This window comes from Pinus tabuliformis, chromosome 2_2 (assembly GCF_031772625.1).
Source record: "Pinus tabuliformis cultivar Carrire ecotype Pingquan chromosome 2_2, CPIR1, whole genome shotgun sequence".
Taxonomy (NCBI): Eukaryota; Viridiplantae; Streptophyta; class Pinopsida; order Pinales; family Pinaceae; genus Pinus; species Pinus tabuliformis.
The window spans coordinates 291,097,781-291,123,023 of NC_142300.1; the positions used below are offsets into that span (position 1 = coordinate 291,097,781).

At 39.2% G+C, this 25,243-nt stretch overlaps 1 pseudogene across 1 annotated transcript in view; it reads left to right on the plus strand.

The window, feature by feature from the left end:
• Positions 1 to 21,644, plus strand: part of LOC149192466 (APO protein 1, chloroplastic-like) — a 143,641-nt pseudogene extending 121,997 nt beyond the window's left edge. Inside the window, exons 2-3 of the transcript XR_016254356.1 lie at positions 19,882 to 20,270; positions 20,449 to 21,644. The product of XR_016254356.1 is annotated as an APO protein 1, chloroplastic-like (transcript). The remainder of the gene's footprint in view (positions 1 to 19,881; positions 20,271 to 20,448) is intronic.
• Positions 21,645 to 25,243: the final 3,599 nt, after the last annotated feature.

Consider the following 25,243-nt stretch of genomic DNA (forward strand, 5'->3'; position numbering starts at 1 on the left):
CTTTCTTGCAGTTTTTTCGGGCATTTTGGTGTCTTTTGCTGACATGCGCTGTTTCAATAAGTTTGAATGCGCTGTTTCAATAAACTTTTTTTTGCGCTGCCTGAATAAATTATTGAATGCGTTTTTGGACGCTGTTTTGGAAGCTGTCTGAAGCTGTTTTCCAATTCAATCCTGTTGACTGACTCCATATTACAGTGGTGGCGCCACCCAGCTGAGTACTCTGGAATAGTGTTGAAATTCAAGTTATGACAGTATGTGCGCGTGTGTATTTTTTGTCAGTTATTTAATCGTCGGATCTTCTCAGGGCTTCTTCGGTTCCCTGCGAGCATCTCTTATTCTTTAATCAGAATTCCAGGGTTGAGACTTGCAGCTATATCCTTTCCCTTAGCTCCAAGTGGAACAACAGACAATGACAAGTAATCATTGATATGTGCAGACTAGAGAACTTTGCTCAAAGTGAACGGACCTCCAACAACATTGCTATCATTTTTACAGCTTTGACCTGCAACACATTCTGTTACAAGCAGGTCTCTCTCTAAAAAAAGTCTCAAAAGTAAATTTCACTTCAATTCCAGTTTTCATCCTCGCTTGATCCAACGAAGAATACAATTGCTGACTGCTCTCATGTTCCATCAATATGAAAGCACCACCTGTCTTAATATCACCTTTAAATTGAGTTTTAGCTCCTCCTAATGAACTTGCCTGATTATTTGATGCATGATGAGTGAACCATTTCTCAATAATCTCTAGTTTGTCCCTCATTTTCATCAAATCTAAGAAAGCTTCACGTTGCAGCCTCTTTAGTATCTCTATAGCTTCCGAAGAACTGCGACGCTGGATAAGCGCCTTCGCCTGTTGACACATATTGTTGAGGAAGTTCCCAACGACTGGACCTGGCCAGTTACACTCGTTTTGTGACTTTGTCTGTTCCATGTGTCCACTCTGGTAGTGCAATACTACGAGCTTGTTCACCTGTTTCGCATTTGGTGAACCCGAAGTGAAAGTTGATGAAGAGCATGGTGGCAATATACCTTCTTCACGCTTTTTGAAAACTTGGCGCCGTCTGGAACACCTGGTGCTCTTCCACTTTGCATTCTACTGAACTCCGACGGAATTCGACCATCAGTGTTACACATTCCTTGAGGTCTGTTTCAGAGTAGCCTGAATGGCTTTTAAGTACATCATTCCAGAGCGGCTTCCTTTCCAAAGTGCATTGAGCAGTGTAGACTGCAGCAGCAACAAGCATTGATGGGGGGAACTTTATCATCACATATTCCATCAAGCTCAGTTCCATAAAGAAGAATACCAAATTTGCCATCTCTCCGTCAGAGTCTGCAACCTTGAGGAACCGGACAAGGAATACATATGGGGTTGGGACTGTGAGGTGAAATTTCAGTTTGTTGAGCATTGTCTTTTCCATAAAGCAGTACATGTTTCCTCTCAAAATTTGTTTCTAAGATTGCGAGAAATTCATCTATCTCCGGAGCCCAAATTTCCTCGTACTTGGAAGCTAGAAGCAGTGCAGTAGCACCTACTAATTGACAGTCGCTCCTTGATATATATTGAATAGAAAGATATCTATCAAGAATATTTGTAGTTAGATACAAAATATGCTGCCTGAATACGTTTTGATGCTGCCTGACGTTGAAGTTGCTGTTTTAAATAAGTTCGTATGAGGCCTGAATGGTATACGATCCAATGGTATGGTGATTTGTTTCAAATACACTTTGAATTCTTTGAATCCCATCTGCAACCAAGATTCTGTGAATTCCATTTGCAACCAAGATTTTGTGCTTCTGTCCCTATAGTTGGATCTGATTTGATTGCTGGTGTCATTCATATTTTTAAATGCTTTGCCGAGGTTGATCGCTGTAAATTACAGTTCAAAGAATGCCCATGACATGGTGTTATAATTATTGAAGTTTTGATAACCATCATTTCTGAAGAAGTACTTGAAGGATCCAAGCAAGTTTGCAGTTGCTTCTACCCCAGTTGTGGAACTATATTTAAAACTCATTATAGTTTCTGTTCCTTGATTCATTTGCTGCACATTTACAAAGGATTTTTCTGTGTCTTTCTACTGTGAGTAGATATTACTTTTCTGCATTGAGTAGTAGTTGTGATCAGTTTTTAAGGTGTAAATCAGACATTGAAGAAAATGGCCAGAACCAGTGAAGTATTACAGTTCCTTAAAACTCTGATATTATCTACTGTTGATGACACATTACAAATCAGCAAAGGATCTCTCTTAGAAATTCAGACATGTCTACAAAATGCACAGGAAAAGATCGATTTTTTGCAGCTTGAATCACAGCTACAGCAAGAAGAGCTACACCAAAATAGACATCATTCTGAACCTGTTTTTGTTCAGAACATTGAGAAAAACACCCATCAGCAGCTTGTTAATAATGGTACAATTCATTCAAATAAAGCAACAGTTGTATATGCAGATGCAGAAACTCAGTCTGCACTTCCCAAGCCCATCATCAGACCTTGGGAACAGCTTGTCCACAACAAGCACAGAACTGGTCTTGGATATGACAAGGACTTGTCCTTTCATATTCCAGACTACGCCAAGCCCATTCAATTTCAGAGTGCCGGATTCATTCATGACAGTTCACCTGCTCCTCATGACAGTTCAGCTTCAGCTCTTCCAGATTCTACTCCTCTTCCACAGCAACAACAACAACCACAGATTGTAAAATGCCAACATTGTGACCGAGTTGGCCATTTGAAAGATCACTGTTTTGATCTTCATCCATGTAAGCACTGTCATAAAACCAGCCATTCTTCACACAGATGCTTCAGAAACAAACGTCCTGCAAGAACAAAGATTCATCTTGGATGGATCGCTTCTTGGCAATGGGCATCAACAACCAAGAAGATATTCCAAACACATGTCAGAACTTGTTCCAGAGTATTGAACAATCTTGCAGTTGAGTTTTCTCCATCATCTCACCTTGTATCTGACAGGGGGGGAAATGATGGTCATCTACAAGCTTCAAAGTCACATCAAGCGAGCCTGAGCCACAACCTGCCACACCAGTTTCAGAGTTGTAGCCAGAGACTAAGATGCCCGTGAACATGCCTTCAGTCGGCAATCTGGGACACTTCCTCTAGCAGAAGACTTCAGCTTCTTGCCAGTTTTGGAAGAGTTCCAGGAACACAATTGAGAACACTTCCTCTAGCAGAAGACTCCAGCTTCTTGCCAGTTTTGGAAGAGTTCCAGGAATTGCATTAAGCATTCCAGAGTTGTTGGTTATCCTTAAACCATCACAGGTTGAGACTTCCCTTTTCAGGTTGAAGTTTTACCTTTTATGCGGGGTGAGACCTCCCTTTTATGGTTGAAGGTTTCCCTCTTTAAAACAATAGGATCACTTCCTCTAGCAGAAAACTTCAGTTTCTTGCCAGTTTTGGAAGAGTTCCGAGAACTGCACTAAGCGTTCCAGTGTTGGTGGTCATCCTTAAACCATCGCCCTTTTTACCAACATTTCATAGAGCACATTCAGCCTAGCGCTGCCATGCATTTTTTTGCACATTTTGTATTACAGCTCTCTTCTTGGACTCATACATAACCCTTCGGATTAAGGGGGGGAATGTTGGACACCTAATCCTAAATGGGTTAGTGTGGAAGTCGAATGGACAAAAGTAGTCCAAGAGACCTTGGGATGTGAATCCCAACGGTCACATATTGTACTATAAATGTATATCTGATGTTAATAAAAAATGTACTCACTGATTTATCTTTCCTATTCTATGTTTTCCATGTGTGTTTAACAAGAAACATTACTAGGATTCTTGGTTTTCAAAGGGAACAGTTACCGTCCAAATATCTCGGCATTCCCCTTATTGACAAACCTCTAAGCAAGAAAATATGGGAATAAACTTTAAATAAGCTTCAGGGTAAGATCAAGAAATGGACTTACAGATCCCTAAACCTAGCAGGGCAACTTGTGCTCACACAGGCGGTCCTACAGGCCATTCCAATTTTCATGCTTGCAGCTCTCCCTGCACCTCAAGGTATTAAGCAACAGATAAGGAGCATACAAAGGGACTTTCTGTGGGGCAAAGGGGAGGAGAAGAAGAAGTGGGCTTTAGTGGCCTGGGACAAGCTTTGTAGGCCCAAAAGCCATGGCGGCTTAGGGCTGCATGACCCGGAAACTCTTAGCAAAGTTTTGGGAGCCAAGCTCTGGTGGAGATGGATCAAGGAGCCGAATGCCTCCTGGGCCAAAATTTGGAAACAAAAGTATGCCAAGGATTGGTAGGAAAATGATCATATCAGGATGTCAGGACAGATTAGAGGCTCACACATTTGGAAACTTTCTTGGGAGAATAAAAGCATAGTTCAGCAGCACTGTTTCTGGGAAATCCGAGCAGGGGATCGGGCTCGATTTTGGGAGGACAGTTGGCAACAGGAACCCATCCTGAACAGGAATGACTTAGCAGCCCTCAAGAGAGACACAAAGAATAAAGGTCTGTTATTGGTAAAAGATTTCTGGGACCAGGGAAGTAATAATGTTAAATGGAGAAAATGGAAGGACCTAGGTTACAGTGATGAGAATCTGTTGAGGGCCAAAGCAGATGCTCTTACCCAGGATTTAGAGCATAGGCAAATTCTGGTTTCCTCCTTACCTGACCAACTAAGATGGGGGAAGAACAATGAAGGCAACTTTAACCTCAAAGAAGCAAAACAGGCAGTAACAGGTTTTAACTTTGTAAATACAGAACAAGTATGGAAGAAGCTTTGCAAACTCCTCACTGGATGAAAATAAAGTTATCCATTTGGTTGGTGCATCAAAGAAAGATCCTTACTTGGGAAAACCTTCTAAAGAAAGGCTTCATTGGCCCTTCCAAATGTCACCTCTGTGGCTCATGCTAGTTCCAGGCTTTGTCATTTGGAATGTATGGAAAGAACGCAACAGGAGGATTTTCAAAATTAAAGCTAGCGAGCCCCAGTACATAATCAATCAAATTCAAAAACAGCTTAAAGAAACAGTTAAAAGCCTTTTGAGGTCAAGTCCTAAGGATCCTCCCCTGCCTCACGAGGAGAATATTATTCTTAATTTAGGACTACAATCCATCAGTCCTGAAGGTACAAGAAAGGAAGTGAGATCAATAAATACAGGGGCCAGTAGTTGGTAGCCCCCTCCATAGGGCTTCTTCAAAGTAAACATCGATGGAGCTTCTAAGGGCAATCCAGGGGTAGCTGGCTTTGGGGGTGCGATAAGAGATCATCAGGGGCACACAAAATACATCTTCCATGGCCACTTGGGAAAGGGTACCAACAATATGGCTGAACTTCTGGCATTAGAACAATGCTTGGAGATCCTAGTGGAGGCAAATCTACAGAATGTTATCATTGAAGCAGATTTGGAATTGATCATTAGAGCAGCCAAGAAGATTCACAATGGAACTTCGCCAGATAAAGTGTCGAAGCACTAGAGGCTACTGCAGATTTTTTACCGCATCCACTCTCACTTGCAAACCCTTAGAACAATAAGATTTGTACATGTTAGAAGGAAGGCAAATATGCTAGCGGATCGGTTGGCCAACGAAGGAGTGGCCAATAAGGACAGGGATTCTCGGCGTGCTTGGGAGTCGTTACCAGATGGAAAACTGCGAGAGGACTGTTTCTTCCTGGCCACCAAAGATTTGGAACTATGGATGAACAGTACTGAGCAAAGGGAGTCAGGAGACAGGCGTGAGGATGGCATCACCTAAGTCGTCTTCGTTTGTTGGTTTTGGTTGCTCTCCACTTCTCTGTTCGCTTTCGGATGAAGGATGAAGGTTACGATTCGGGCAGCGCCAAAGATCTGGTGGCCTGTGTGCTTTTGGCTCAGTGGGTTTTTGATGGAGACTCCAGGCGGAAGGCTCAGAATTGTCGGCCGGAATGGTCGGAAGGTCTTTACCTGGCGACAGAGCGTTCTGGTTTTTCTGCGAAACCACAGACTCAAATCCACAATTGGTATATCGCGTGGGACACAGATGGTATCTGGTTTTTTGCAAGTTGCCTCCGATTCCACTCAGTGTGTGACAAGTGGCTTCGAGAGTTGAGAGAAAACTGCCCTCATCGGGCGGTTAACCTCAACGCTTTTCGTCCGCGCGATATCAATGATGGCCGTTGGATCGGGGTTGTGTATTCAACGGCGGGGATTGGTTCGTGCTTGTTGATGGAGGGTTCCGAACCCGAACTTGTTTAGTGGACCCATTCTATTGTTGCCATCGGGTCTGTTTTGTTGGGTGTAGTAGGGTACAAAACCACAAATGGTATATCGTGCGGGACATAGATGGTATCTGGTTTTTTGGAAGTTGCCTCCGATTCCACTCAGTGTGTGACAAGTGGCCACGAGAGGTGAGAGGAAACTGCCCTCATTAGGTGGTTAACCTCCGCGCTTTTCGTCCGCGCGATATCATTGATGGCCGTTGGATCGGGGTTGTGTATTCAACGACAGGGATTGGTTCGTGCTTGTTGTTGAAGGGTTCCGGACCTGAACTTGTTTAGTGGATCCATTCTTTAGTTGTCGTCGGGTCCTTTTTGTTGGGTGCAGTTTGGTACACCGTGGGTCCCCTTGTGGACCCCTGGTGGGATGCTTGTAAGGCTTTGTGGGCCTCGGTCCCTGGTTTTCTGCAGTCCCTGCTGACTGGGACACTTGTAAACTAAGTAATTTGGTTTAGATTAATAGAAGATTCGTCTCTTGCTTATCAAAAAAAAAATTGAGAAATTTTCAAGTAATTATTGAATACTATATCGTGGACTTACGGAAAATTGTATATCTTTCATTTCTTGAGTATTTTGAGCATCTACATAATTGGCATTATCTTGGAAAATTCCCAAGGAGGGTGATTTTGAAGAATTGTGAAAAAGTTACTGTTCTCTTTGAGCTATAATTGCATTGGAAAGAATCTAGATAAATTGAAGTGATAAGCTTGTGATTTAACTTCATATTGGGCATTATACTGTGATATTTTAAGCATATTGCTGAGAAGTTTATCTTTCAGCCACTGTTTTGTGAAGTGAATATTTATTTTTGCAATTAAGGATTTGACATTTAACTCAGAAATAAATTGTGATCCTTGATCTAGCTTCATCTCGCTCCATCTTCTAATCATCTCGTGCACTTGCATATTAAGTTAGTTTTGCATAATTAAAATTTACTTCCAAGCATAAGCTTGGTCGATAGAAAGATAGGTACCCATCCATCTTTGCTTGAGAAGCCTATTTCTCTTAGTAATTAAAACAATGACCTTGCAGTCGTCAGAGCCACAGTTTTCTGCAATGCCAAAGGCACTGGGTATGTTAGATTTTTAGTAGAGGTATCGTTAATCACACCTTACTGTGCTTCACCTTATCTTCTTTCTGCCACTTACTACAGAATCAGGATCAATATAGAAAGGATTGAAGGGTTAAAACTTAGATAGGCATTTAACTAAAATTAACTAAGATTCCTGCATCTCACATTAGTTTTAGGATCTGCATTTCATATAAGATAGTTATTCATCCAAGCAGCAGTTGCTCATCAATTACTTGATTCTAAATTTCCTAGCAAGATAGTTGACTCCATAAGGCATTGGTATCAATCGTCTAAATCGAATCGAATCCTATAAGTCTTGCTAAATCTAAAACAAGTACTTGGTCGTTTAACCGTGTCTCCCGAATTGGTTGGTTCCCAACTAGTTCTCCTTCATTCCATTTTCGTAGGGTCTACCCTCCTCACTCTGCTCTTGGGAGACAACTTAAACAGAGAGATTGGAGATCAGGGTGACAACCCCTGATTTGAGCCGTTGTTGCGGTGCCTACACATTCTATGCGACAACAAGCTGCATCAACCTCTTAAGGGCAAAGTTTTCAGACCCTTGCTTAAAGATGAGGATGAACGGGAGCCAATACCAATGACAAATAACAATCAAACTAAAGGATGGAGATGGATTATAAGGGACAAAAAAAATGGTAGTATGGATATAGAATGGAAATGCTATGTCAATTGGTGCCTACTATTCATGCCCCTCTTGGATAGTGGAAAGAAAGGCCTTAAAGAAGTTCACACTGGATTAAGGGCAAGGGATAATCACAAAGGTGAAGTGTGGGAATAAGAATACAATCAAGAGCAGTCAGTCACCCAACTTAAGTGGTGATGCATATGAGAGCGTCCTTAACATTAAATGAAAGCACATGATTATAGAAATGGTTAGGGTATCTTATGATAGATGACACACCTTCCTTCAAGAAGTAAGCTAGATGTTAACGACACTAATCGGAGCATGGTTGGAGGGCTATAAGGGATAGTCATTTGCAGATCATCATAGTGCTGTTGGCTAGAAAATTGAACAAGTAGGAGAAAAGTTTTCTCCTAGGGGTCACCCACTTGGGTGGTTAACAAGGCCTCTTACCTCTTTTTCCATAGGTCTAGTGTTGGAGATTTCTTCTTTGCCTGCCCCTTTCCTTTATCCTTTGCAATAATCTTCTTTACTTGGTGAATGATCCTTAGCAAACAATTGTAGATGCCAAATCCTCTACGTTTCTAAAAAGTAACTTGGATGCCAAAAGGAATTTTAATGGAGGCACTATATATATATATATATATATATATATCAATCCTTCTGTGGAAAAATGCAAGTTAGTATCTTGTAATTTCGGTCTCGACATCCAATTTTACTGCCTTCGAGAATGAGCTAGTTGTGGGTTATGGCTTCGAGGGTGACTTGTAGTGATTCAAATTTTTAATTGAAATGATGATGCATAGTAGCCATGCCTTGTCTTCTTCGTTTATATATATATATATATCAAGCCTTCTATGGAAAAATGCAAGTTAGCATCTTCTAATTTAGGTCTCGACATCCAACTTTTTGCCTTCGAGAATGAGCTAACTGTGGTTTATGGCTTTGAGGGTGACTTGTAGTGATTCAAACTTTTAATTGAAATGATGATGCATAGTAGCCATATCATGGCATAATTACGATGTGCCTTGTCTTCTTCGTTTGTCTTTTGATGCGACATCTTAGTTTTTGCTTTGATCATGCCTTGTGACATGTTGTTGAATTGAAACTTATATAATGCACTTTTAGTTTACATTGTGTTGACAACGAATCCTTGGAAGTTTATGAGGAAAGATCAAAAAGTATTGGGCCAAAGAATTACAACAAAAGATGTTGAACATCTTAGCTTTACTTTAATTATCAACCCAGGGATCATGCAAACTATAAACATACGAGTTGTTCTATGCTATATGCAAATCGTAAAAGTCAAATCTAAACTACTAATCCTAATGAAACTATGACAAGGCAAATGATCAACTTTGATAGCTCATTCTACTTTACTTCTCATGCACTTGGTTATATGAATTTCTCTCCTATGTCCATTGAGGCTTTGACAATATGTAGAAGATAGATTAATGTCTAAGGTCACCGCCTCTTGGGTGAAAAATTAATTAAATGAGGTGGTGTATTTGAATCAATTATCCTTTTGCTTCTTCTAGGCTAGTCAATCCTTTTGACACTAGCAATCACTTGTTAGATTCATAAGATCCATTTTAAATTGTTGAGGTTTTAAATTAAAAGCAATTGAAGAAATACATGAAATGAAAGTCTTTCTTAAAGAAATATAGGAAATGCAAGTATTGTTGAAAAATAAAATGAGATAAAATTAATACTCTGCTTCTATAGGGGTTTGTCTACTCTAAAACAAAATTGCAAGGACAAGAAATGAAAAGACAAGAGGGTTACTATATCCTTTCGTTGAACAGGTCCTGCAACTGCAAAATCTAGCACCTCAGTGCAAAACCTCACTCTGTACACTAGGTTAAGGGAAGTCACCACTGCCACCTTAGCAATTATTCCTGTTGGAAAATGTGCAATGTGGCAGCTTATTACATCTTAGTTTCCTTAACCTCAATATTTGCTTGTGAACTTAATTAATCTTCTTTATGTTCTTTAGTTAGATCTTTTCATTAAACAAATATCAAGAACGAAACCACAGCAAAAAACACAAAAATTAGGTTCTCAGCCAAGGCAAAACCCCTCCAAGGGGAAAACCCGGTAAACTCTTCTCTTCTTGTAGAATCTGCTTCAAAATGAGACACAAAAATCCAAACCCTAGACCAAGTCCTTTTCCAAGTACCAAGTCAGCTCTCTAACAAGTCTTTCCCTGATTCTGCACCAACTAGCTTCAATATTGTAACTTCGACCTGCCAACTTCAACTCTGCAACTCGTATTGCTACTTTGATCCTGCAATTTCGGCCTTACAACTTCTATGGAAACCCTAATCCAACCTCCTCAGACATTCCCAGAGCAAGACAACTCTTCCCAAGGTCAATGAGGTCAAAGTAGGATATTCTTCCTTCTAGCTACAAGGTTCTGCACTTCGTCCTCTTGCAACTCAGACCTGCAACTTCGGCCTCCTTCTGCAGCACCAGAAACCCTACAACTTTGCATGTGTGAGAGAGATAGAGCCCAAAAACAAGATATTTCGTCCTTCCTTCTTCTCCTAGACCTTCGCTCTTCTTTTCTGCTTCTCCCAGCTTTAGATTGAACTTCTTTCTTGATAGATTGAACTTGTGTATGAATGAGTGCTAAATGAGGTCGAATTGCTTCTTTATATAGCCTTCCTAAGGGGTCGAATTCCCTCCTTTAGGTTGACTTGTAATTGCCAGGGCCGACTTGTACTTTTGGAGTTTCCAGGACTTTCTAGACTAAAAAATAATTCTTTTTACAATTACATTTTGCCCGGAAGGGTCTTATAAACATGATGTTGACTCCTTTAACTCATGACAATAAATCTTAAGACCTAACAAACCATAGAAGCACGAAGAACATGCTTTTACCTAAAAGACCATCAATAGCATGAAACCCATGCTTTAATAATAATAACTTTTTCTTTTCTTCTCTTGTTTGTTACATAGGATACATATTGAAATGAGTACAACAACAATTATGAAGACCAAAACTAGTTACATTTTCAATATTTCTTCTGCTATTTTGCGGTTGGATATTATCCCCACAATGGAGGCTTCCCTAGTAGATCCTAGAGATTAGATAACCTAAGTATTCCTAGGCAAAATACCGCTAAGAATTCTACTAATAAAATCACCCAAGGATAATGTTCAATATATAAGGCCACAAGTGAGATGAGATGTACTTCTAAGGTAACAAGTTCAAAGGACCCTATGGCTAAATCTAGAGAGCTCAAATAGACCTATAGAGCCTCAAATAGGCTTCCAAATATATGCTACCGTTAAATTACAAATTGTTGTTATAAATAGGGTTTTTGGCAACACAATCTGTAGCATGCAAAATTTACAACGATAATAAACAAACATAGCCTAAAATTGATAATAAGCAATAAACAAAGGCTATTTAATGGATAAATAAGGAAATAGATTACAACAAATTTCAATGGCTGAAAATGCATAAAATAATAAAACCCTAGACATCAAGCTTAATTAATGGTTGAAAAATGCATGAAAAATGATGTTTATGCTTTTCCAATTTAGTACATGCAAAGCCTAACTCTAGGACTATAAAATTCAAGGTGTTTTATGCTATTTAATGCATATTTTTTTTTGTAGCCTAACCCTAATTTACCCTAGAAAACATAAAAGATAAATTTAGGGTTCTAAATTTTATTTTAAGATGATTGGCACACTAGTGGACTAGTGCCTTTTTCAATCAATGGGCTAATGGAGTAAAAATCGAGATCTATGGAAGAGGGTCAATTGAAAAGAGTTATGAGAGAAAATTCGACAATGAGGTTTCTCTTCTCAAAAACCCTTGTGACTTTCAATTGATTGGAGATAAAAAGGGCAAGGAGGCTATACTAAAGTCCCTTGATGGAAACTTGATGTTAGAGCCATAAAAGATTCAACACATATGGACAAAATTTCAGTGAAAGCCTAGTTCTACAACAATTACAAGATGGAAGAAGATATAATAAAATTGCATAAAATCACCATAGAATCACATTTATCGTCCAAGAGAAAATTCCTTCCAATTACAATATCCTCCCCATGACAATTTGCTCATTCAATGCTCCATAGCGATCAAGAGAAAAGAGAACTAGTGCACACTCTTCAAATTTGTGAGTGATTGTGTTGCAATGATCTTCCACTAAATTGAATTCTCTCTATTTATAGAGGGCAACCGAGTCAATTTAGCTAAAAATAATAGTATATGTCATCACAAGTTAAGTAGGTTAGAAGATGACCTTAAAGATAGCTATCTCAATGACAAACCATAAAAATAAGCCTCTTTTTAATCCACACTTGTGACAAAAAGGCCTCCAAGGGTATGCCATCTTGTAAAAGTGCATGTTTTCATCAAAATATGCCATGGATGAGTCAAAATGGTGATCCTCAACAAATGCCATATCTCCTCATCAAAAAGGTGGCCAATCATCAAGTAATGGCTCCTTCAACAAGACATCATCATGAGCTTATGCCATCAATCCTAGTCACATGAAAAGGATGTCATAAGGCTAGGGCATGATGTCATCATCTAGAGAAGTGTACCATCCCCTCTAGAGCGATCTCAAGTCATCACCATCATCATCGTCAAATCAACTAAAAAAAAGGGAAAAGTCCATCAAGAAGTTGCAATGCTAGCCTGGGGATTTCTTGTCATCTCAAGTGTACATTAGCTCCCTAGGTAAAGTGTTGACTCAAATTTGCAATGTTTGAGGCTCTAGAGGGAGAGGAGAGGGCCATCAATAGTGCTAGATACATCCCAATATCAATGCTCCTCAAAAGGTGGTCAACGTCCTGGCAGTGGTGTCAAATGTGATCATCAAATGGGGTTAGTCGATCTCTTTGAAGTGCTGGACAAACATCATACAGTTCCTCAAGGGGTAGTAGCTGTACCTGGGAGCAAGCATTTGAAACATACTACAAAATCAAGTGAAATCAACGTCATGGGTGAAAAAACCGTAAGAGTATCAGAGTGGGCCATATTTAATGCAAAAGCCATCAAAGTACTTCACACAAGCATTATTTTCAAATGTCTTCCTAACCTATGATTGGAAACAAGTTACCATGCTTAGATATGGGAGGATCGTCAAAAGGACCTATTAGGTGCTTCCAACCCTAAGGGGAGTAATAGTTCCTAGGCCAACTCATCAATAAGTAGGTGTAAGTAGTTAGTGACATGGTGGGGTTTACTTCATGGAGGATGCCAATCTTTGTACCAACTATGAAATTTCATCATCCTTGAGCATTATGATGTGAAGAGGGAGCAATCATGAGAACTGAGTTCCTCTTTGCCTCGACCTATTTTTACTACCCCTCTTGTGCGCATTTTTCTCCATTGATTTTCTTTTCCTTGCATAGCTTGAGTTTCAATTTTTCATTGATTTATTATCCCCTTTAAGATGAAGTATTTCATTGTTCATTGGTGTTGGGTATTCAAAGTTCCTTTTTTTTTGATAGCTCATGCATTAGCTAGGATTTGGGTGAGGGCCAATGAGGGAGGTAGAGCTTAGACTAGGCTTTTGTTCATGCAAATTTATTTATCCTTGCCAATATTTTGCATTTCATCGTTATGGCACATGCATTTTCCTTTCTTCCTACTGCATCAACCTCTTAGGGCAATGTTTCTGGGCCTCTACTCAAGGATGAGGAAAACAAGGAACCAATACTAGTGACAAATAGCAATCAACCCAAAGATGGACATGGATTTAAGGGAGAGATGGAAAGTGTTAAGTATGGATTACCCTTGACATGCAACATCAATCAATGCCTCTTTTTTGTGCCTTTCCTAGACAGTGGAAAGAATATAATCAAAATACAAAAAATGAAAAAGATGCATGGCAACAATTGGCTGATTGTGCTCTTTGAAATGATTGTATAAGGTGGGAGAACTTGAGGTCTCAACCGGTGGTGGTTCAAGGCTGACCACCAACACTAGAATGCTTGGGGCAGTTCTTGGAACAGTGCCAAATCTGGCTAGAAGCTGGAGTTTTTTGCTAGAGGAAGTGCTCCCTAATGTTGTGAAAAGGGACACAATTGAGGTCTCAACCTGGAACGCTTGATGCAGTTTTTGGAAAAGTTCCAAATATGGCTAGAACCTAAAGTCTTCTGCTAGAGGAAGTATTCTAAAAAGGGAGACCATTGAGGTCTCAACCTGTGGTGGTTTAAGGAAGGCCACCAACCAAAATGTATGCTCATGGGCCATGACTCTGTCTCTAGCTACAACTTTGAATCTGGGTATGTCTGACTCTAGCTCTAGGCTCAGGTAGCAGGCCCAAGTTGTGGCTTAGGCTTGCTTAATGTATCTTTGAAGCTTGTAGATGACCATCAATCCCCCCTGTCAGATACAAGGTGAGAAGATGAAGAGATCTCAATTGCGAGACGTGTCAATACTTGAGAACAAATTTCGTGATATGAGCAAAATATTGTGAAAATTTTTGATCTAACACATCAGAAACCCCTACTGCAATTTCTGGTTTACTATCTCCTACTTGTTCTTTACATTAACAAGTTATTTAATTACATAAACATCGAAGTAAACACAAATGCAATCTTCACAGATATACAAATCATGCACTGAAGTACACAAAAACAATAACACAAGGGACACCGTTATTTTTGGACAATCGTACCCGGAAAAACCCAATACAGGAAAACCAATGCAGCATATATGAGGGTTTTATTATTAAGCAGATTTCTGAATACAACTAGGGTGCCAGAATTGGCTCACCCAACAGAGAATTTCCTTGGTGGTAGTACCTCTCTCCGGAGATAGATATTCCGGCAAATCAGCAACCAGATGATCAACCCCACAGTGACTTTAACTGTTCCTTGTGCTGGATAGCGAAAGCTGCTCCAAGCACTGCTCTAGAATTGCGTCACCCTCTCCCAGCTCAGGATCTGCTGATCAACTCCCAGTCTGCCCCACAGAATCTCCCAGTGCTGCCTCTGAAGCCCTCTGCGTCCTCTGTGTCAGCCTCTATGGCTTCTGCGTTAGCCTCTACGACCCTCTGCATCGGCTCCTCAGGCCTCTGCATTAGCCCTTCTTGGGCCTGCGCTGCCTCTTTTGGCACTTCACTGCCTCTTTGCTATGTATTCTTTAGCCTTGGATCGAAATCCCTTGCTGAATTTCCCCTCACTGCAACTAATCTCTAACTCGATTTCCTCAGCAAACCCAAACCTAGAAAATCGAATTCTTGATCTCTCTTGGTGTGTCTCCAACTGACTTTCAAGCCTCCTCTTATACTTTTCCTGTTGACGATTCAATGGCCAAGATTAAGTCCCTAATCAACGGCTCATATTAGAATTGACTTGATCCTTGTCACATAGAACTTTCTCACCCATTTTATATCAATACACATTAATATTTTTATTTTCCTAAGTTTAGACTTAGGGACCCATTACAAATATTAATTATTTTAATATCTCTTCATTCGAGTGGAATATCTCCAAACGATTTCTGGGTCTTGGAGATCTCATGTGCCTTAGCCTCTCCACCAAATTTCGTGGCTAGAGCACATCCGATGCTACCAAAAATAAAAAAATATCTTCTTGGTTGTTGAATCCCATTGCCAAGAAGCAATCCATCCAAGGTGAATCTTCGTTCTTGCAGGAGGCTTGTTTCTGAAGCATCTGTTTGAATGATGAGTATTTTTATGACAATGCTCACACAAGTGAAGATCAAAACAATGATCTTTCACATGGCCAACTTGATTACAGTGTTGGCATTTGACAATCTGTGGTTGTTGTGGAATAGGAGCAGGATATGGAACAGGGGAATATGAACCATCTTGAAGAAATCCAGAACTCCGAAACTTGATGGGCTTGGGATAGTCCAGAATATGAAAGGGCACATCCTTGTCATATCCAAGACCGGTTATGTTCCTGTTGTTGACAAGATCTCCCCAAGGTTTGATGATGGGCTTGGGAAGGGCAAATTGAACTTTTGCACTTGCATGCAAATCTGCTCTTGCACTGGGCACTGAATTGACCTCAACTTCACTGATTTGATTTGTTTCTGGTTGCTGATGGGAGTCCATCTCAAACTCAAATAGAGGATTGTTCTGAACAAAAGCCAGTTCAGAATGATAACTCTTCTGTTGTAACTCATCTTGATGTAATTGAGCTTCGAGTTGTAGAAACTCGATCTTTTCATGTGCATCTTGCAAATAGGTTCTAATGTTAGGGAGAGTTTCCTTGCTGACTTTGACTGTGTTGTCAGCAGTGGACAGGATTAGAGTGCTTAATAATTCGAACAAATCACCTGGTCTGGCCATTTTATTAACAACAGTTACAACACATGAAACACTTGCAATCAACTTTGAAAGGTTGTCGGCTTCAATTGAAAATGCACCCGTAAGCATACAAAAGACAAATGTATTATGAATCAAAACAGTGAACAAATGTTGGAGCAGTTGTAGAAGGAAAACTTCTCTAGCTGTAATGAATGCAAGGCAAAAGACCTAGTCTCAAAATGGTAGTAGTACTAAAATGCAAAAATATATAGCACTCTCCACCCTATTAGTAGTATATCCAAAATTGTGGGAAGCATGTAATGAAGCAATGTAATGAGTTTTCTGTGAGGTCTTTTTTTTTAAGCCAACTATGGCTTTCAACAACACATTCAAATTTTGAGCCTAATACATTCTTCCAAATGATTATCCTATCCACTGTTTTGGTGTTGTAGGCTAGGACAATCCTGGAAGGCCACCTCCATAACTGCATTTGAATAGCTTGTATTTGATGAAGATCAAACATTCAAGATTTGAAGAGCAATATTTGGATACGCCAAATCTCATGTCTTCAATAGCTAGAATGAATAAAACTAGCACCAAGTAAGAGTGCAGATGAAGATATGCCACACACATAAAAATATTATGCCAATGGAAAATCATTAAATCTTTAACCGTGTCAAGAAATTTGATGTCTAGGCACTAAGTGAAATAAGTATCCAAATCTCATGTCTTCAATAGCTAGAATGAATAAAACTAGCACCAAGTAAGAGTGCAGATGAAGATATGCCACACACATAAAAATATTATGCCAATGGAAAATCATTAAATCTTTAACCGTGTCAAGAAATTTGATGTCTAGGCACTAAGTGAAATAAGCAAACAAAGCCACGGGATTGTCACCCTCTGGCATGTTCCTCAGTGTCTCTTAGAATCATGTAGTTGAAAAGAATGCAGAAGAACACCATTCCAAGGGGGACTGTTTTTTTCAGTGTGATGGTTTCAACTCCCATGAATTTCTTCAAGGCCAGCACAAACTGTTGCACATCACTACCATCCACATCATCAACAATGTCCTGAGGGGCTTTGTCGATGGCTCATGGTTGTGAGCAGGGAAAACGCAAAACCCATCATTTCTAGATACCGAGGGTATGCATAGTTTCGGGGGAGCATCATTCATTCTAGTCGTTGCGATATCCTCTAAGTGAAGAAACCTTTAATTGATCCCACAGACAGGAGAGTTATGGTTGCTTTTTGTAGCTACATGGCGTTTAAGAAAATGATGAGGGACTACGATCTGGAATTAAACTTCACGACTAGGTGCTCAACATTCCCCTATCTTTGCAATTCAATTCTTGGTATCTACTCTCGACTCTAGCATGTAGAAAGACACGGAGGTTCGTAGCTATTTGAGCGTGCAGAAGAAAACTTACGGACCTTAGTTTGCAATGCCTGCAACTCACAAAACTAATTGAACTGCAGTTATTGTTTCCTAAGCTCGTCAACATGGTTGCCTGTTCGGATGGCCGTTACTTTTTGGGGTAGGAGCCTTAGGGTTGAACGATGGTAGAGTGACAGGTTTCAGTGATGGTAGAGCTAAGAGCGCAGAGTAACACATATCTTATGCGTATGGTTCTTTTCCCGGTTGTAGACTGGGCTGATGTTAGAGTGGATAATATTGGAGTAATGCACACTGTAGCAGGTTTGACGAGGGGCGTTTCTATGCACAGTAGAGATAGCGAATGTTGCAGAGACAAGATCGCTGGCACGAAAGGAAACGTTGATAGTTCGGGCATAGATAATTAAGACAATTCAAGCTCTGATCACATATCTCAGTGGCAGAGGGGCAGGTCTGACCAACCTGCTTTGATACCATGTTAAACTTACAAATGATAGACAGTAGATAAGATAAATCGTGAGATGCATTTTATTCACAAAGATTTACATATTTATACAATCTTATGACCCTTGGTTTTCATATTCTAAGTGGTCTCTTGGATTCCAATGACTGTTCAAATTCCACACCATAACCCTTAGCGGATTAGGTGTCCAACACGATATTTTTTATTTTTCTAGTTTTTCAGCTTGCCGATGTTTTTGATATTTTCTTTTTCAGCTTCATGCTTATGCTTTTCCAATAATTTCTGATATATTGTTTTTTTCAACAATTTTATTTCCTGACCTTGCCAATATATTCCCCCAAATGATATTTGCAACGTTGATCAAAAGTACTGATGGTTTTAGGAAGGTCTGGAGCCTAGGAGGTAAAATGTATCAAAATTAAGCACAAGATGGGTCATTATCTGTGTTATTGGAAACAACTGCTAAAGATACCTGATATGCCACTTTTCATTGTGGAGTCCGAAATGGAGGGGATACTCCCCTGAAATATTTCAGGGCCATATCAGCTTCTAGAAATGTGTCAGATTTTAGGGATGTTTCAAGCACTCCGGTGAAACATTTTGTTATTTAAAAAATGTATGTAGCCAAAAAGCCTGCATTTCAATCTGAAAAACTGACAAAAAACCATTAGTGAGGCCACTAAAATAGCTAAATTGAAGCACAGCAACCAAAAATCTGAAAAGGAAACAACTGCTAAAGATGCATTATCTGTGTTATTGGAAACAACTGCTAAAGATGCCTGATATGCCACTTTTCATTTTCGAGTTTGAAATGGAGGGGATTGAGGCATTATCTGTGTTATTGGAAACAACTGCTAAAGATGCCTGATATGCCACTTTTCATTGTGGAGTCTGAAATGGAGGGGGTACTCCCCTGAAACATTTTAGGGCCATATCAGCTTTCTAGAAACGTGTCAGATTTTAGGGATGTTTCAAGCACTCCGGTGAAACATTTTGTTGTTTAAAAAATGTATGTAGCCAAAAAGCCTGCATTTCAATCTGAAAAACTGACAAAAAACCATTAGTGAGCCCACTAAAATAGCTAAATTGATGCACAGCAACCAAAAATCTGAAAAGGAGTATCATAACTTCTTTAAATCTGAGTTTTATTCTTGTCAGGAGAAAAGTTGGTGACATGCAGTTCTTTTCTTGAGGCTTTGTGGCTGGTTGGGGCATTGGTGGAGTACAAGTTGGTATTTGCTAAGGGTCTGAGGCTGCTCTTGATCCTCGAATCTTCATTCTTGAATCCTTGATATCAGTTCCACTAGATACAACTCTACACACTGATACCAGATAGTGGTGACAGTGATCTACAATGATAACTCTCTTTTAGGCTTCTAACTTCTAATTGATGAATGGTAATCTGAGGTTTTTATGTATCATATCGTATATATGTGAATTTGTTTGTGTTGTATTTGCCATTCCCCACATTCTGCAAATTGGCTATATCTGTTTGCCATTCGTTTCTGTAAATGTTTCAGTGCAACTTAGGCGAACATCTACTGTTTTATTCTTTCCTTCCTAGTCTTTTGTGAAGATTTTCCTAATGTTGTTGTAGCTTGTTGAGTGATTTTGATTTTCTGAAACTCCTGAACTGAAAGAAATTTCCTTGGGGTGCTAGTGCCCCACTCCGAGTCTATGATTGAAGAAAGAAACGAGGTTGAGAATTAGATAGCAAGAGGTTCTTGGACCTTATAAGCTTATTTTCTCGAAGTGTTGACAATTTTTTCAGTGCCATTTTAATAGATTTTTAAGTTGGAAAACTCAAACAATCCCTATAATCTTCTTTTCTACAGAAATGGCATGTGGTAAAGAGTAAAGGAGAAATGGTTTCATTGCTTTCCCAAGGCGTTCCATATCGTTTACTTCCTTCTGGGTCACTTCAGTCGCTTAGAATAATTGCAGCGAACTATCATCAGAATGTGGACCTTCCACCGGTCTTGCCAAAAAGGAAAAAAAAGCCATTTCCCACACCTATCAAAGAAATAAGGCGTGTTGCAAGGGAAAAAGAAAAGAAGAGAAAGCTAGAGGGAACAAGCCATGAAGAAAGAGTTCTGGAGCCTCCAGAAAATGGATTATTGGTTCCTGAATTAATACCAGTTGCACATGATGTCTTGGAAGCAAGAAAAATCTTGATAAAGAATATTTTAAAGCTTCTAGATGTGATTCCTGTCATTGCCTGCAGGTAAAATGCAATGAAATTGCTGCCACACTCAAGTTTTATCTTGTTCGCGTGAGCATTTGAGACACTAATTTAAATAGATCAAGATGTTCATTGAAATAAAGTTGTGACTGCTAAAAAAGAACTTCAATCTCTGTTGCTGTTTTGATGGTATGAAGCTTTTTCATTGTCTTTGATGCAGATACTGCTCAGAGGTTCACATTGGTTCCGTTGGAAATGAGATCAGAACTTGTCATGGTCCAGACAATGGAGCTCGAAATTCATCACATGTCTGGATGAAAGGTTATATTGATGACATTCTTGTTCCTATTGAGTCCTTTCACCTTTTGATCGTCTTGGAAAGCGCATTAATCATGAGAGGAGGTTTGAAGTAGATAGAATACCAGCAGTTGTAGAGCTTTGCATCCAAGCAGGTGTGGATCTTCCAGAATACCCAACAAGGAGGAGAGTAAAACCAGTGCGTATGATTGGAAAAAGGGTATTAGACCCTGATGGCATTATGGATGAACCCAAACACACAAAGCAAGGAGGACTAAGTGAGGAATTGGATCCATGTGGAATACGCCCACAAACCAATCCTCCACCTCTATCTTCACAGGAAATCCAGGAAGCTGCAGAATGTGCACTTCAGGCATGGGATACAATGAGAGGTGGAGCTCGGAAACTTCTAAAGAAGTATCCTGTCAAGGCATGTGGGTATTGTTCAGAAGTGCATGTTGGCCCATGGGGACACAGGGTCAAACTTTGTGGAGCTTTTAAGCATCAGTGGCGTGATGGAAAGCATGGTTGGCAGGAAGCAACTCTTGATGAACTGATACCTCCAAATTATGTCTGGCATGTCCATGATTTGGCTGGACCTCCTTTAAGCAATCACCTGAAGCGATTTTATGGTAAAGCACCTGCTATAGTGGAGCTTTGTGTGCAGGCAGGTGCAACAATACCTGAGCGATACAAAGCCATGATGAGGCTGGATATTGTCATTCCAGATTCCCAAGAAGCAGAAATGGTTGCCTAATGGTTACTAAATGAATTCGAGCTAGTTTCTACATCTTATCTAGTGTATATGTTTCTTGGAGTTGGTTGTTGATGGCTTATTAACTTCATTATTTCAGGATATAACATAGGGAGTTGGATGAAACCTTGGAAACTCACAACTACATTCTCGTATGGGCCTTTAGGATGAGAACCATATTCTGACACTGTATATAATGCTGATTATTATACAGTATGGTTTACAAATTATTCATCTGGTTTACATTCGCACATTCATAAGATCACCATGGAAACATTCACAGATTATACTCTACATGCTTCTGTGCATGCTTCCCTATGCATTAGAACAACAATGGAATCATTTTCGTTTTGTTTTCCTGTTTATTTGGTTGACTCAAGAAAGTCATAAACCAAATTCAAAATTTTCAGTTACTTAAGGTTGTAACTGAGAATTTGTATAATATTTCACAATTTAACTAAAATTGCTTTAGGAGGATTTTCTAGATCGTTTAGGTAGGATTCTTTTACTATGCTTCCTTTTCGGAAATTTTGGAAGAACGAGTCAATATATTTCCCTAATCCGAATCCAATGAAAATTATATCTATAGCAGCTAGAAAATATGAGGGACACTTGTGCAACAATTTGGTCAGTTCTTCTGATCAAGATCTATACTATCATGCATATTCCAATACTGCAGTCACACATTTATATTTAATTCCAAGACCGTTCTGTAAATTGGTTTTGTTTTATTTAATCTTGTATTTATCATTAACTCTGTATTTTTAGAATAATTGCCCGTCTCTTTCACCTTTCTGGATTCTTTCTTGTCCTAATCATCAACGAGCATGTTCTTTGAAAGAACAGAAGGAACTATATTTACATGTTGAATGCCAGTGTTTCTGTCCTTGCTTGGACAGGTGACGAAGTAGGTACTTGATTGAGCCTCCTTTTCCGGGTGTCCTATTTTTTTAGGATGAAATATCTCATATGAAGTTAGGGTGTGTATATCTGTAGAATTTTAAAATAGATTTATCTATTTTTTGAATATATATATATATATATATGGAAATAATTGTAGACATCTCATATTAAGTTATGGGTGTGTATATCTGTTGAACTTCATATATATATATATATATATATATATATATATGGAAATACTTGTAGAATCCCTTTGGCTAAGTTGTCAGTATGAGAGGCATACCGATATAGTATACATGGCTTTCCTTGACTTCATCCGCACCCACTTTCGGGGGAGGGGAGGTTGGTGGGTGACCTAGGTCTCCATGTCAATACAAGCTGATCACCTCTCATGAATTTAGACTTATAACGAATGCAAGTTGGTTAAAAAAATTGTCTTAATTGACGAAGTGTTTGAAATATCCATATATATATATATATATATATATATATGAGGGCATCTCTAATAAACTTGTTGACATAGACTAGTATGCCTAACCCATGGGGGATTTGAATTGGCACATACTAGCATGGAGTTAACCAAATGCTTGTGACATTGGTGATATTTAGTTGAGCTAACCCCTTGGGCTTAAATACTCTCATATAGATGGATTTCTTACTTCACTTATATATATGGATTTCTTACTTCATCTAGCTCAACCGAGCTCCAAGAGAGCATTGGTATTCACATAAGGAGAGAAAAATGGCCCCAAGACCCCAAGATCCGTAATAATGTAGTCTTAGGTACAATTAATCAGTCAGATTTGCAGGCACTTGAATCGAATAGGTTGGTCATGAATCATTTTCTATGATGGAGAATATAATAAACCTCAAATATGTCAATATAAGATTAGTGTTAACAATTTGAAATTTCGTTTGGAAACCATCCTAAAGCACTAGTCTCTCCAAAGCATAATGTGAGTAAAATTATTACTATGGGAGTAGTTGAAGTCCACTTGGAGAAATGATTTAGTCAAAATTGTTTGATCCTCTCAGATCTATCATGTCACTTAACCATCATGAATTAGCATATCCTCCCCTTATTTCCATATATTCTCCCATGGCAACATTAGGCAAGCTACTAGATTAATGAGCACAAGTTTGGTTGCCAATGAGGAAGGTTTTCAATGAGTTCGTCAAATATGGTATTCACTTTCTTGATGTCCACATAGCTGATTTCTTTAATCTTGTTGTTTGTTTAGGGTTCCCTCCTTAGTACCACGATATCATCCACCCTTTTTTAAATTGGGTATTACTTAATAGACCAACAATGATAGGACCATCATTGTTGGACATACTTTTGCCAAAATATATCGTAGAATACTTCATATGTGGTTACTGAATGAGCTAGAGAAGGGACATCTATGGGCTAAAGGATAGGGAAGATTTCATTTGGGGTGCTAGAGCATTGATCACCTCTTCACTCTCTAGGCATTATCGAGAAGTCTTGATCTTTGCCTTCGAAAACCTTGTGTTGTTTTGTGGACTTTGGGAAGGTGTTTGAATTGTTTCAAAGAGAGGTTCTTTTCTAGAGGTTAGCGTGACATTAATATTTCACAGACCTTTTTGGTGGCCATAACGAGACTATATGAGTGGATACTTGATCGAATTTTCCCTACTCATGAACTCTTAGACTTCATTAGGAGCAACGTCGGGGTCAAATAGCTTTGCATCTTCTCATTAATTCTCTTTGGAATTCAAAATGATGCACTGGAGTCCTTTCTCATGGAGTGAGGTTGACAATTGTCCTCTATATGTCTTGTTCTCCCCTTTTATATTTGTTGACAATATGATCCTTGTGGCCTCCTAAGTCAAGGGTCTGTAAAGGATATATTGATGCCCAATCTAGTTTTTGTGATCTTCAACAATGGACAAATAATCTTAGTGAAACTAGGGTTACAATCTTCAATATTTTCAATATGCTCCCTTTGTCTACCACTTCTTACTATTGAGGAGACGAGATTGAAATTACCATGGTTTGCACATACTTGGGGGTTAATTTCTTAGGGCCTTGGTGTCTGAATTTCTTGCAAACCTAGCACTTGACACTTAATTCATAACATATTATTAGATTTATTGATTAATTGCACAACTAGTTTCATTACCACAAAAATTCAATGGAAGCAAAATATACCAATCTCAATCATGAAATAAATGACCCAACATATTCTACCTGTTGACCACTCTGTGTCAACAACCCCATAGCAGTACACCCCTTTTTGTGCAAAAGAGATCCATCATGTTTGAGTGTCTGTGCCATTCAGACTTCATCATCAACCGACAATTTTATGAATATGTCAGCCCATTCTGCATATGTAAAATGTAAATAATCTTAGTATAATCGCGTCTGTATGTAAGAGCCTAGGTAAACCTATGGTTTTGGTGACGATCTCCATCCAGGAGGTTGTTTGTCTCGCTGATTCATCTGTGTCTCTAAACACAAATGACTGGCATAGTTTTTCCCTCCACTCTTATCCCAAAGCTAGAGTTGATTTTGTCGCTAAGATCTTAGGCGAGTCCTAGTGTTTTAGATCGAATCTATGTAAAAGTGATTTGAGAATAATCCTAACTAATTGGCTAGATTATTTTATTACAAGTCACTTGGTCTACTGGATTTATTTTGTGTCGCAGAAATGAATATTTTTTTAGGGTCTATGATCTGGAATTGATCTAAGACAATTAATAAGGTATTACAGACTCGTGCATGGATGTGCCTACGTTATTTTATGCAACGGATCGATAAGATTGCGAAATACACAGGCAATGAAGCATTTAAAGAAAACATAACAGACAAACATATAAACACAACAAGTTTAATAAGGAGTTCACCTAATACTTCTGGGCTACGTCTCCCGGTCCAGCCTTTAGTGGTGGCCTCTCTATTATGTTTTCAAAGCAGAGTTTTTACAACAGTGAGCTCAATTTGAGTCTCACTGAGCATATACAAATCAGTAAGACTGTACTTGGATTCCCCAAGTCTCTGGAGTACATAGATTCCCCTCACTGAACTCTTGACCTCTAT